Consider the following 15,258-nt stretch of genomic DNA (forward strand, 5'->3'; position numbering starts at 1 on the left):
TCAGTGTAGCAGAATGGTTTTATCCACCAAACCACTGACAGGCATGTGCATGTTTTTGTTTGAGCATTAATTTTTATTTCTTTAAGGCACTAGGAGTAGACAACTGGGTTACATATAAGCATACCATTGTATAAGAAACTACCACACTGTTTTCTAGAGGGTCTGTCACATTTTGTATTTCCTCAAGCAATATATTACAGTTCTAATTTCCCTACATCTTCATCAGCACCTAATACTGTCAATATTTTTCATTTTAGTTATTCTAATTAGTATACAGTGTTGTCCACATGATTTTAATTTGGTTTTCAGAAATGGCTAATGATATTTGACATCTTATGATACTATTTGCCTTCTGTGTATGACCTCTGGTAAAATCTTTTTTCCATTTTTAAATTGGTTTGTTTTCTTATCATGAAGCTTTAAGAATTCTTTAGACATTAACATACAGATCTTCTTTGAATATATGATTTGTTAAACCACTCTCCCTCATTAAACCTTGTTTTTTAAGTTTCTTAACTGTCACTTGTTGAGGAAAAGTGTTTTTGGTTTTATCATTTTTTCCTTTTGTGAATTATGCTCTTTGTGTCACATCTAAAATTTTCTTTACTAAACTCAAATCATGAAGATTTTGTCCATATTTTACTTGAAAAGTTTTATAGTTATCTTTTTTATTTATTAAGTTTATTGATCTTTTATGTTTATATATATATTTTATGTTTATACATATGGATAATTTTATATAATTTTTGTGTAAGGGATGATATTTACATCAAGGCTTATTTATGTTTTTTTATATGGATTATAATTCAACTGTGGTGGAACAATGTTTTGAAAAGACATTTTTCTCCTTTGTATTTTCTTTACTCCTATTTAAAACCAAGTGGGCATATCTTTGGGGTTTTACTTCTAGACTAATCTGTTCCATTGCCCTATGTGTTTATACTTTCACCACTTTTACAGTTATGATACTATAACTTTATTGTATAATCTTAAAATTGAGTAATATGGTTCTTCCAATTTTATTCATTTCCAAAACTATAGTTCTTTGCCTCTTCATAAAAATTTTAGAATCAATTTGACCAATTCTATGCCATAAATCCTGCTAGGAATATTATTGGAGCTGTATTAAATTTATAGATCAAAGTGAGAAGAGAGAATTGAGGTATTTCCTGTGCTTAGCCTTCCAGTCTAAGGACATGGTATATTTAAGATTTTTTTTAGGTCTTCTTTATTGTCTTTCACCAGTGTTGTGTATTACTTTTATTATGAAGATCTTATCTATGTTTTAGTAGATTTATACCAATTACATACTTTTGGAATCATTGTGAATATGATTGTTCTAAATTTATTGTTCCAATTCATCATTGCTGTTCTATTAACTTTATATTGCTTCTGTGATAGAGTGCCACACATTTAATACCTTTAAATAATAAAAATTTATTCATTTTCTATTCTGAAGGTGATAAGTACAGTGCATATCTTACTGGGTCAAAATAGCATTGTTAGCAGAACTGTGTCTCTCTCTGAAGGCCCTAGGGGAGCGCCTGTTCTTTACCAGATTCTAGTTTAGCCGCAGCCCTTGGCTCGTGGCTCTTTTCTTTCATCTCAAAACCAGCAGGGGCAGGTTGTGATTTCTGATCTTCCTCCATCTTTGCATCCCTCTCTGATCATGGTGGGAACACGCTGTCCTGTTTTAAAGAATCACGTTATTAAGTTGGGTTCACTTTTATAATTACGTTGCTTTCCTCATCTCAAGGTCTGTAATCTTAATTACACCTACAAAATCCTTTTTGATAGGTGGAGTAACATATTTTTAGGCTCCATACACCTTACAACATTATTGTGGCTATCTTGGGGAGGCTGTCTGCATAGCATGGGTATATGTAGTTGATATTTCTCCGTTGCCCTTGAAGTTTTTGATTTTGCTAAAGATATATATTAGATTTAGGTTTTCCTCTCTTAGGCCTATGAGATTTTATGCACAAATAATTACCTAATCTGTGAGTGAGAAGACTTTATTCTTTTTCTTTCACCTTGTATAATTCCCTTTCTCTCCACAACCATCCTTTTACCTTTTCCTCTTTCCTTCTATCCTTTCTTTGCCTTACTGCACTGGCTAGAACCTAGAGTTCAGTGTTGAATAGAAGTTGTGTGAGAGAGGCTTTTTGTCTTCCTCCTGATCTTAGGAGGGAAATTATTTAGTATTTCACCATTGATGATATTAGCTTTAGATATTTTAATGCCTACCTTGAGAAGTTCTTCAAAAAATATCATACAAAGATCCTAAATTTTGTCAAATACTTTTTCTTGCCAGCTGATAAAATTTTGTTCTTTGGATTTTTGCTTTACAGGATCATATTGATTGAGTTCTCTGTGTGTGTGTATATATATATACATGTATATACATGTATATATGTATATACATGTATACATATATATACATATATATACATGTATATACATGTATATATATATATTTTTTGCTTAAATTCTTTTATTGGTACATTTTAGGTATACAATACATTTACATTTATCATTGGGTTCTTGTACCTGTACATGATTTATCTTGATTCTTATTTTTTCCTCATTACCTGTGTGCCCTTCACCTCCTCCACCCTTCCCTATTTACATAGACTTTGTTTTCATTTTTTTCTTTTCTCATAATTTTTCCTTTCCCTTCTTTCCTTCTCCTTCCCCTCCCACTTCCCCTACCCCTTTGGACCTTTACTTTCTATTTCCAATTATCAATTATTCATTTTAATCCTTATTTACACTTTCAGTTTCTCACACTAGAGAAACTATTCAGTATTTACACATGTGTGTCCTATTTATTTCACTTAAGAGTATGGCCTCAATGTGCATCCATTTAGCTATAAATGTCTCTAGTTTCTCATTCTTTATGGCTGAGAAGTACTCCCTTTTATAAAATGGGGATGTGGGGAGAAAGGAACCCTTCTCCATTGTTGGTGGGAGTGCAGACTGGTGCAAGCACTGTGGAAATCAGTATGGAGATACCTCAAAGAACTAGGGCTAGAGGTCCCATTTGATCCAGCTATTCCCCTGCTGGATATCTTCCCAAAAGAATCATACCACAGTGATATATGTGCACCCAAGTTTATAGCAGCACAGTTCGTAATAGCTAAAGCTTGGAAACAGCCCATGTGCCCATCAACTGGAAACTGGATAAAGAAGATGGTTTTGTTTTGTTTTTTTAAAAAAATGGAGTTCTGTATATTGAATCAGGCTTGCATCCCCACAATAGACCACATATATGGTAGTATGTTACCCTCCTTATATGTTTATTGCTTGATTAGATTTCATATATTTTGAGGATTTTTATATCTATATTTATGAGGAAGATTAAACTGTAGTTGTCCTATTAATTTTTCCTTTGGTTTGTGTAGCAGGGTTATCCTAGACTTATACTATTAGCTGATAACTAATTGCTTCTTCTAATATTTCTTGAAAATTTATATAGAAAAAGGAGATTTAAGAGATTATCAGAAAATTGAGAGACCTCCCTTGTCTCTTAATGTCTGCAACAATATCTCTTATATTCCTGATATTGGCAGTTTGTCCCTTTTCTTTTATTTTGTCAGTCTTGCTAAAGACCGATCAATTTTACTATCTTCAAAGAACTAGTTTTTAGATTCATTGATTTCTCTCTTTTTATTGTTTTTCCTGTTTTAAATTTCATTGATTTTTTTTCTAACATATTATATTTTCTATTTTCTTTAGACTTGTTTTGTTCTTTTTCTTAAATTATTAATTTGATCCTTACAATAACATTTAATGATGTAAAATTTTCTGTAGGTAATGTTTTAACTGCTTGCCATGGGCTTTGATACACTATAGTTTTATTTTTGCTTAATACAAAGCATTTTCTAATGTCCCTTGAGACTTTCTCTTTAACCTACAGATTATTTAGATTATTTAGATTCATGCTATTTAATTTCAATTTGAAAGTTCCAATTTCCAGTTTGAACTTCCAATTATGTTTATTTCTTATTGTAGTCTGATTAAATTATCATCAGATAGTATACTTTATATGATTAAAATTATTTAAATTTGTTAAGGTTTGCTTTATGATCTGTGGTATGGTCTATCTTGATAAATTTCCTAAGTACACTTGAAAGAATATGTATTTTCCTCCTGTTTTGTAAATGCCAATTAATTTTATTTGTTAATGTGTTACTCTGTTCTGGAGTATTCCTGCTGAGTTTCTGTTTACTAGTCTTATCTATTACGGATAATGGAGGTTATGACCCCCACCTATAATATGCATTTATCTATTTCTTAATTTCTATCAATTTTGGATTCATGTAATTGAAGCTTTGTTGTTAGGTGAACACATATTTAGTGCTGCTATGTCTACTTGGTAAATTGATCCTTTATCAGGTAATAACCTTCTTTATTCTTATCTCTAAAATCTACTTGGTATTAAAATAACCACTCCCATTGGGTTGATCCCACACATCTGTAATCTTAGCACTTGGGAGGCTGAGGCAGAAGGATTGCAAGTTTGAGTCTTGCCTATGTGACTCATCAAGATGCTGTCTCATCTGGAAGAAGAGAAAGTCTGGGGATATAGATCCAGGTAGAAAGCTCCTGGGTTGGATCCCTAGTAACACGGGAGGAAGACTCGAGTTTTGCTGCCATTACTGTTTACATGGTATTTTTTATTTTTTTATTTTTAATTGGTCTTTATAATTTATTTAAAATATATCTCTTGTAGATAGTGTATACTTAGGTTATGTTTGAAAAAATTTATTCTGACAATTTCTACCTTTCAAATTGATGTATTCAAATTATATTTAATAAAATTCTTGATGTGTTTGTATATTAGTCCACTGTTTTGTTTTTTCTTTTTTCCCCTCAATTTTTTGTTTCTGTTCCCCTTTCCTCCATTCTTTTGGATTATTTGAACATTTTTTAAACATTTTATTTTAATTTATTATATTTTTGACAAAAGCATATATGTGTGTATATATATATATATATACACATATATAGTATTTGATATATAGATTGAAACACATTCCTGACTTCTCATTAAAGCTTTAAAATCAATATTTTACTACTTTAAATGGAACGTAGGAATCTTATGAACATATTGATTCCTTTTACCTTATTTCTCTATATTACAGTTTTCTTAGGACTTATAGGCGCATATAATGACAGCTCCATCAAGCATTATATTAATTGTTCTTTCCAACCCTAAATATACAGTGTAACTTGGTTCATGAACACTTTTGTTTGTGAACAATTTGGTTCTCAAACAGAAGCATTTGGCAAAAATTTGTTTTTGTTTGTGAACTCTTCATTGGGTGATGAGCAGGACTGCGGCCATCTTTCCCACACAAACACGACTCTGGCCATCTTTTCCAGACTCATGGAACGAATTAAGTTTGTGAATCAAGGTACCATTGAATTTCACAGAATCCAGAAAAGGGCTAGTGGTCCATTATATTTACCTGGTTGGTTACTATTTCTTTTGTTCACCTTTTTCCTTCTGTTGTTCTTTTTTCCTCTGTCATTTCACTTCTGTCTGAAGGATCTCCTTTAGTATTGCTTTTAGAGCAGGTCTGTTGAGAGCAGTTACTTCATTTGAGAAGCTGTTTATTTTACTTTAGTTTCTGAAGGATACTTTGGTTGGCTATCAATACTGGGTTACTTTATGGACAGTATTAATGCTGTTTTACTTCTCTTTGGTCTCCATTAATTCTGACTAGAACTCTCTAGTCATTCAGTTTGTTATCTCTTATAGGTAATGGAACATTTTTTCCTTAGTTTTTAGCATTTTTTTCTTTGTCTTCAGCTTTTGGAAGTTTAATTATGATATCTTTGGGTGGGGATTTATTAGGATGTATTGTCTTTGCCTTTTGCTGAATGTTAATCTTTTTGGTATTGTACTCCCCCCTCAAGTCCTGGAAGGTTTGTTATTTCAATCAATTTTCTTTCTGCTCTGATCAGATTATTTGTATTGCTCGATCACCAAGTTCACTGACTCTTTTCTCTACTTTTGTCACTCTGCATCTCCTTTTCTTTTTTAGTACCAGAGATCAAACTCTGGTCCGTGTGCTTGCCGGGCAGGTGGCAGAACCACTGAGCTAAATCCCGGGCCCTTTTTTTTGGTCATTCTGCTATTGAACCCTTCCAGTGACTTTAAACATTTTTATTTGTTTCTTTTTATATGTTTTTATTTCATTGCTTAGGTATTCATTCCTTTCACCCATTTTAAGAGTTTTACCCTTTTGGAAAACTTTTTACAATTGCTGCCTTACACTCTTTGCTGTATACTTATAATGCCTCTGTAATCCTAGTGATACATCTGATGATTAACTTCTCCCATGTGAGCGAAAGTTTTCTTTCTTTTTTTTTTTTTAATGTGCCAAGTAAGTCTGTACTGTATTCAGGAGATTTTGAATACTATATAACAAGACTCTGGATCTTATTTAAGTCCCATGGAAGATGTTGGTATTTTCATTTTAGCATGCAATTGACTTAGTTGATTTTGGACAAACCCTCTGTGGTTTTAGTTTGAGAGGCAGTTCTGTTTTCAAATCTTTATGCTGTTCTGATCTGTCTCATACAAGTGCCACCTGGGGCCCTATCTTGGATTCAGGAGGTATTCTGCTACCTTGTTCAGTTTTGAGAGTCTTTGGTGTGCTTTTTACAATCAGATCAGGAGTTGATGCTCAGGAGTGAACCCAGGAATCAGTAAATGATTTGATAGAGTCACTCTTCTGTTCTTCTCTCTCTCCACAATCTGTCTGGTATTTTTCAGCCTGAAGCAATCCCTTGTGTCTTTTGGACAGAAAGATGGGGCTACATTTAACTTGGTATGCCATATAATTCCCTTGGGTTAATGGAGATATATATTCTACTCTCTTGGGTCTACAGGTTTTCTGGTTAGAAGAGAAGGTTCCCGGCTGAAGAGTTTGAGGCACCTGCACTCCTCTGCTTCTGTGGCTGTCACAGTTACTACTGCCACAGGATTGTCTGGAGATAGGAATGCAATGTGAGAGAACGGGAAAAGAAAACAGAGAAAGTGGGACTCTCCTCTACTCTCTGAGAATTTAGAAACCCCTTTCCCATCTCAGGCAGAGTTAAAGAATAGCCCGTGAAACTGTTTCTGTTTGTGTCTGCCCACTTCTGGGGTTTGTGACACTCTAAATTCAGATTTAGGAATCCAGCGGAGAAAATGCGTAACCTCACCAATGTTTCATTGGTACTTCTAATGCTAGTGTTCTTTCATAACTTACTTGCTAATGTTTATATTTTGAAGTCCTCAAATGCTTTATGCACTTTCGTCAGGTTTTATAATACCATGAATTAAAAGAGACAGAGGGATCAAAACTTACTCCATCATACTCAGAATCACATTTCCTAATTTATAAGTCAGTCATACAAAAAGGTGGAAATTATGTAAGGAACACATTCTTTCATCTGCAGAAATGAAGCATTCTGAATATTGATACACGTAAAATTTGTACTTAGCATTGCTGACACAAGATTTTAAATTAATAGTGGGCCATCCTCTGAAGTACTTCTCTGTTCTTTTGTAGAAAACAGATTTATTGAAACATAACATAAAACATACAATTTATCAAGTTAAAAATGTACAATTCAGTGGTTTTTAATGTGTTTACAGATGTGGGTATCTGTCACTGATACAGCAATAATATACAATTAGACAGGCCCTTGCCTTGCCTCCATGTTTTTGATCCCACAGACTGTTTTGTTCCAGAAATGTAAGTTTGTGCTGCTGGACAGAGTTCCTGCCCAATGTATCAAAATATTTTGTAACTGTTTGAAATTCCTGCCCTCTCAGGAACATTCTGTTAGCTCCTCCCCTCTCAGGACTATTCCGTTAGCTCCGCCCCTCTCAGGAACGTCCTGTAACTCCACCCCTCTGCTTCAGTGAGCATGCTCGCCTACCCTGTAGCTCTCTATATAAGGAGGCTCTCATTTCTGGTGAGGCACTCAGACTTCAGAGTACGAACTCCTCTGAGCCCACTGGTGTAATAAAGGTTTTTACCCACCTCTTCCAGTGACTGTCGAATTCTCAAGTCTTCAAATTGCAGTAGCTGCAATGCTGAGCTGTAACTCTGGGCTGTGCCTCAGAGCTGTAAAACTTGGCTATAGCACCGAGGTTTTCCGCTTTGCCACAACATCACCACAGTGAATTTTAAAACACTTTCTTAATTCCCCATCAATCATGTACAATTTAGTTATCACTTTATTCTTCCATCACCCCACAGCCTAAAGAAGTCACTAACCTGCTTTCTGTCCCTATAAATCAATGGATTCAAGATTTTCCGATATATGGACTCATGTAATGTATAGATTTATATGATTAACTTCACTCATCATGCAGTTTTCATGGTTCATCCTAATTGTAGCATTTATCAATATTCAATATCTTTAAAGTTGTAGATATCAGATATTGTGTCCCAGTGATGCAAAATTTGACTAATACACCACACTTTGTTTACTCATTCATCCAGTTGATGGACATTTGTGTTGTTTCCACCTTTCAGGTATTCTGAATAAAGCCACTATTAATACTTTCCTAAGAGTTTTTATATAGACATACACTCTCATTTCTCTTGAGTATATACATAGAAGTGGAATTGCTGGATCATACAATGACTTTGTGCTTGGATAATTTGAAAAAGCACTGGCTTATTTCCTAAAGCAATTGCATCATTTTACACTCTCACCAGCAGAATATGTGAATTCCAATCTCTTTACCCTCATCAACATTTATTATTTGCTGACTTTTTTTTGTTGTTGTTTTGTTTTGTTTTGTTTTTGGTACCGGGGATCGAACTCGGGTCCCTGCACTTGCGCAGCAGGCGGCCGAAACCACTGAGCTAAATCCCCGGCCCAATGACTTTTTAAATCTAGCTATGTTAGTGGGTATAAAGTGGTATCTCATTGTGATTTTGATTTCCATTGTCCTGACGACTATGACTTCTTGTTAACTGTGTCCTACATCTCGGTGACATACCCAGCACATCCATATGTATATATTCTTTAAGGAAATGGCTATTCAGATCCATTTTTCATCTTTAATTGGGTTGTCTTTTTATTATTTAGTTTTGATATTGTTTATATATTTTATATATAAGTTTCTTATTATGACATGAAAATATATTCTAGTATTATTTTCCCTTTCTTCATGTTATCCTTTGCAGCACAAAAGTTTCTAATTTTGATGAAGTTTATCCACTTTTCCTTTTTTTACTCATGCTTTTGGTGTCTTATCTAAGAATCTTTTCCTCAATCTAAGGTCATTTAGATTTAGCTTATTGCTTTCTTCTAAGAGTTTTACAACTTTAGCTCTTACATTTGGCTATTTGATTCATTCTGAGTTGATATTTGTATATGGCTTGAGGTAAAGACCCAATTTCAGATGTTTCAGACCATTTGTTGAAGAGACATAGAGAAGGAGAAAAAATGGTCTCTTTCCTGAGAGGTCTTGGCATCAAAAATCAGTTGATGATAGATGTATGGTTATATTTTTGGACTCTGTGTTCGACTTCATTGATCTGCAAGTCTCTGTTATTTTGGAGAGTGCCTCACATATGCTCATGGAAAAGTGTTCCTTTGCTCAACTTGCTCAAGCCTCTTTATTTTGCTGCCCTACTTCACATTTGTTTGGCCCACTGAAAAGGCAACTCCTTTGAACATGGCTCTCTTTTACAGTGACTACCTTTCTTACTCTGACAATGTGGCCTTACAAATTATAATTACTACCTCATTTAGATTAAGTCAGGTCTCTTAGTGGAATTGTTCCCTTCCTTCCTTCTTCAGGATGATTTTCTAAGTGAGCACCCTTTTCTCTTTCATAGGGAAATGCCCCAACTTCCAGCAAAAGTTGTAGTTTGGTGTATTAGTCAACTTTCTCATCATTGGTTTAAAGAAAATTCCTGAGAAGAGGTTTAATTTCAGAGGGTTCAGTACATGGTCAGCTGCCTCTAAAGCACAAACTTCATGGCAGAAGAGCATGGTGGATTAAGTGTTTTCCCTTTATAGTCAGGAAACAAAGCGCAAGAGAGCACCGGAAAGGAATACCATGAAAAAGATGCTATCAGAGCCCCACATCCAACTGTACCCTACCCCTAAGAGAACATTGAGCAGTGGACATCAGTAGGTTAATCTACTGATGAGTACAGCACCCCCATGATCCAATCACCTCTCAAGAAGTTTCTTAACCTAGTCAAGTGGACAATTGAGTTTAACTATCACTCTTGGCCATATTCCCATTATATTAATCACTGAACTGTCTGATATTTTGCTCCTCTTAATAATACACAATTTCTTAAAGAATTTCTTTTTTGTCTTTTAGAAATATTTTTTAATCCATCTTTTCATGAATGGCATCCTGGAATAATGACTTAAAGGAATCTGGAGACATAATCTACAAATCCAAGATGGCACTTGTCCATTGAGTTCAGGATGGAGCTTACCCTACTAGTTCCTCTTTTATTGATATAATCTTTGCTGAGTCATTTTGATTTATTGTTCCCTATGTTGCTCTGAACTTTTTAAATGTGCATTAGTGGTCATTCTACCACTAAAGGACTGCTTTTTAGCAGTTAGCTATTTTGATTTGCAGAACCAATATCTCCAATGATTTTCAGCTTCTCATTTCATTTTCCAGCATTGCATTTAGGTAAAATATTGGGGCTTGCATATTTTGTTGCTATGATGAACTCAGTAGTGGCTAATTATTTTTCTCCATTGAGTCTCTTGGTGTGGCTGAATATTCAGTAAGTTTGTTCGAACTTTTACTGTCTTCCATTCTCTGATGCAGAGTTAATAGGTAGTCCATATTCCTGCCCAAATACCTAGAAAGGTGTTGGATGGTAGGTTTTGTCTCTAATGGCTTCATCCCTAGCTGCATTTTGTGAATGAGACAGAAATGTAATGTGCTATTGCTAACTTGTTCACACAACCTTTGAAAAATTGGTTGCCCCAGGGTTGGGGTTCTATGGGAGTGAGCCTGACTTGGGTCTCAGCTGATCAAATACTACAAGAAACAACAGTATCCTAAAGCACCCCTCTCAGTTTATTAGTGCATATTTGCAATACATAATGTTTACATTCCTTGAGTGGAATTGAGACATATACATACCACATCTTAATTCCTTTTTTAAAAAATTGTTTAACTGATTTTAATAACATGATATAAAGCCCCTAGAATTGATATAATCATTATGCAAAATACATAGATGAATACTGTCTTCTTTTAAAAATATAAAATAAATAAGCAAGATGTGAAAATAGGCAAGTGTCCACTAAATAAATGAAAACTTTAAAAAAAGAAAGTTTTCCTTTCCATGTTATTTGAAGGGAAATTATCATTTTAAACAATATTCAAGTTTATTAAACAAATTTTAAAAGGTATTAAAAAAAGGTTTAACTTTCATCAGCTTCAAGGTTTATGTTGCTGCTGAACTTTGCATATAACTGAACTTTCAAATCTGCTAACACCTGCTGAATTGATTCTACTCTGGATTCTAAGGCATCAATTTCTTCTTGCAAATTTTTCTTTGCTTCTTCTAGCATGTCTTGTGTTTCTTCTTGAGAATGGCTAATGAAAACGTCACCAATCTGGTAAGGTATCATTAAGCTGTCATCATCTGCGAGCATGATGTCGTCACAAGCATCTTCTAAATTCTGGAGTTGCTTCTTTTTTACTTCTATTTCTTCCTTTAGCTCTGTGATTCTACTCGTACTCTGCGCAAATTTATTTATCTTTTGTTGATCTTCGAAAGTAACATTGACATCTTCTGCAGCAATTTCATGTATCACTTAAAAATACATATTAAAAAGATGCTCTGAGGTTGATCCCTAGCTGAGTTTCTTACCAGCTGAGTCACTACAGCACTAGCAATCGCTATGTCCAAGTTTCTCCACCGCCTTCTTCATGGTGGCCGCCATCTTGGGATTGGCCTACTTTTAATTCCTTTTTAAGGATAATTACTTATCCCCTTCTCCTCTCATCCCTCCCTCTCTTGATCCCTTTACCTTTTGAGAATGATCTATCTTCCTACTTCCTATTCTTTTATTTTGGTTGTTATTTAGAGTTTTAGTTTCTTGTATAAGAGAAACTATGTGATATTTAAGCTTGTGTGTCTGGTTTCTTTCACTAAACCTTATGGTCTCATGGAGCATACATTTTTCTACAAATTATTCAAATTTATTTATCTTTATGGCACAGTAGTACTCCATTGTGTTTAAATACCACATTTTCTTTATCCACTCATCTGTACCATTCATAATAGCTAAATCCTAAAGCCCTTTTCTTTCTTTAACAATATCCTGCTGGGAAATCTGTCTATTGGCTAGCATTTCTCCCATTCAGCCTATATGATTTGAGCAATTATGATCCCTGGTGGGATAAGTTTTTGCATAAAAGGTGAAACAATATGTTATTATCAACCTGGTTTCAGTCTCTGCTACCCAGCTCCGGGGACAAAAGTTATAGAAGCACTAATTCTTCAAGCTCACCGTAGTAGTTTCCAGCAAGCTGCTGCATTGACAATGTTTTCCTGGGAAAACTGCCATTATTCATCTTAGCACACTCCCAATAAAAATGTCAACAGTCCCAAAAGAGCAACCGAAGGGTCTGCAATGGGATCTGCAGGACCCGGCACAATCTGCCGTTCACAGTTTCACGGGAATCAGTCCCCACCCTCCGGGTCTCACCATCTCCGGGAGCTCAGGGTTCGCTCTTGGGACCGCTCCTCCTCCTTCTGTTCCCACATTCGGATTCTCAGTGTGACAAGTGACTCCTTCTGCTTGTATTCCCTCCATCCTTACACATTTAAGTCCCAGAGTTCCTTCAATGTCAGTTTAAATCCCTCAAATTTAACTTTTTCCACGAACCGTCTCCTGCTCTCTGCCATGGCTCTGTAAGGAATATGAGAAAAGAGAACACCTAGAACCGCTTTTAACCCTCTGTTTTGTTTTAGACTTAGCTCAAAGTCATTTATGACATTGCTCATAAACAAATGGGAGAAACTTCTCATTTCTGCTCTGAATTACAGTGCTATTGTACTTATATATTCTGTTCTCCACTAAAAAATACTTTGAGAGGAGGGCTTCATCTTTCAATTTCCTGAAACAGCTTCCTTAAATAGTACTAATGCTCAAATGATTAATAGTCATTATCTTATATGACTGTCAGAAATGAAGATAGATTTTAGGCAAAAATACCACAAAATAGCTTAGACATCATGCTTCTGAGGAATTATTGAAGAACGAGCTACACTCTGTAAAGTACGTTTCTCAACAAGTATTTGTTGAAACAATGAAAAACAATGCACAGAAATAATTTCAAATGGCATGGATAATATGAAGCAAGTCACACGTTCAAATTTAAGTCTGACAGGTATATTTTGTATCTGTCACTTTATGACCTATTCTTACACTATTAGCTTTTTGAGTCTTCTAGAGCTGTATCAACCAAAAGGTGATATGCTATAATTTGGGGGCTTTATTTGAAGGTTTTGCTTTTGTTAATTATTAAGTTTTCTGGAGGCAAGAGTCAGTTTCTTCGTAAATGACATATTTTGCAATTATCCTTGGGGGACATATATTTTCAGCAACTATTTTTGATCAGTATCAATAATTAGGTAAGTATATTTTATTAATCTTTGCACAGTATTTTTATAAGAAACTGGTGAAATTGATGCATATGTTTATTTTTATTTATTTGGATGTTAGTCTTTTTAACAAATTATGTGGTTTTCCCATTTAGCTTATTGATGAATAGGCTATTAATAGTTCTTTAAATTGTACTATAACTACATAGTATTTTAAGTTGCATGTTACAGATTCAGAATCGGATAATTTTTCTGTTTAATGAAGAGGGTTAAGAAATTGTTATATTAACTTTGAAATATTCTTAGAAACTTTTCAATAGTAAAATTCTGCCTTTTAGACATCAAGAAATATTTTTCTCTAATTTTAACAAGGAGGTTCAAATAAATGTTTGCTAAATAGGAGAAATCTTATAATTTTGAATAATTTACCCTCTCACCTTATACTTGAAACTCAATATAAAATACTTACAACAGCTTAAATTTTGTGGCTTACCGTCTTCCAGAAAAAGGATAATGGGTCGTACAACATTTTTTTAATGGAAAGAAAATGGACACTTCTTCATTTGGTCAATAATTCCTACCTTCTGGAATATCCAATTGATTTAAAACCTAAATTTAGTCTTCCATTCTGTGTGTAAGGGTTATGAGTGAATGCTACTGTCAGCAAAGGTCTGCTTTCCTCCCTGCTGACATTTTGATCTACCTCTGCTTTTGGTTTCTGTGCAAACAAACAACATAAAAGCACAATTTTATCACTTCTTTAAAGTTGAGCAATAGAGACAGGTAAATATGTAGTTTCTAGGTACTGACAATTCTCCTGAGCTGTGTGAGGGCCCTCAAATGCATTTCCTTTTCTGGGCTATTGTTCTGTAGGGAAACTAATGGAAAAAGCAAGACTAAAGGGGCGAAGAAGTTCTAAGGAGAAAGACAATAGTTTCAGATTTGTCATTTTTTCTGGTTAGCACATAGAAAAAAAGAAACTTTTCAATTGGTAAATTCCCTTATCTTTTTGCCAACCAAATCAAACTGGTACTAGTTGAGTTTTCTCAGAAAAGGATAAAGTAGGTAGGATTAATGAAAGGGCAAATATTTAGAGGCAGCCCCAGTACATTTGAATTCCACTGTGGCCATTAACCACAATGTGACCGGGGTTTCAGTGTTCAGCTATTCTGAGTCTCAATTTCTCATAAATGCAGTGAGTAGGAACTCATCACCCCCATCTTACTCCTCAGATTTGCTCCAGGAGGCCCCACCTTAGATACTGGCCCTGCTGAACACCTCTTATGCTAAGACTCCTCTAGCTTTTTCACCCCTCAAATCTGCTTGGCCACTCTGAGCTCTTGTTTCAAATTGCAGATGGTGTCATTCCATTACAGTCATCAGGGCCTGGCTCACTGAAAAAGGTTGTGAGTCACTCTGTCTGGCAGCTCAAATGCTGCTTCCTCAAGAACAGCCCCTGACCTCCTCATACAGTTTGACACCTCCCTTCTGTGGCTGTGTCTAAATGTCTGTGGGCATCTCTTCTAGTCTCTATGTTCTCTCTGTTCTCCATGTCATCTTTCAGCCTAGGTCTTAGCTAGGTGCCTAGCACACTGGGAGTCCAATAAATATTTGTTAAATAAGTTGAGGAATAAAT

The 15,258-nt window shown here is 34.9% G+C and overlaps 1 pseudogene; it reads right to left on the reverse strand.

Moving 5' to 3' along the window:
• Positions 1-11,430: 11,430 nt before the first annotated feature.
• Positions 11,431-12,012, reverse strand: LOC101714092 (prefoldin subunit 4 pseudogene; annotated as a pseudogene).
• Positions 12,013-15,258: the final 3,246 nt, after the last annotated feature.

The sequence above is a fragment of the Heterocephalus glaber genome, unplaced genomic scaffold (genome assembly GCF_053883595.1).
Source record: "Heterocephalus glaber isolate CG9 unplaced genomic scaffold, H.glaber_assembly_v1.0 deba00001608, whole genome shotgun sequence".
Lineage (NCBI taxonomy): Eukaryota > Metazoa > Chordata > Mammalia > Rodentia > Bathyergidae > Heterocephalus > Heterocephalus glaber.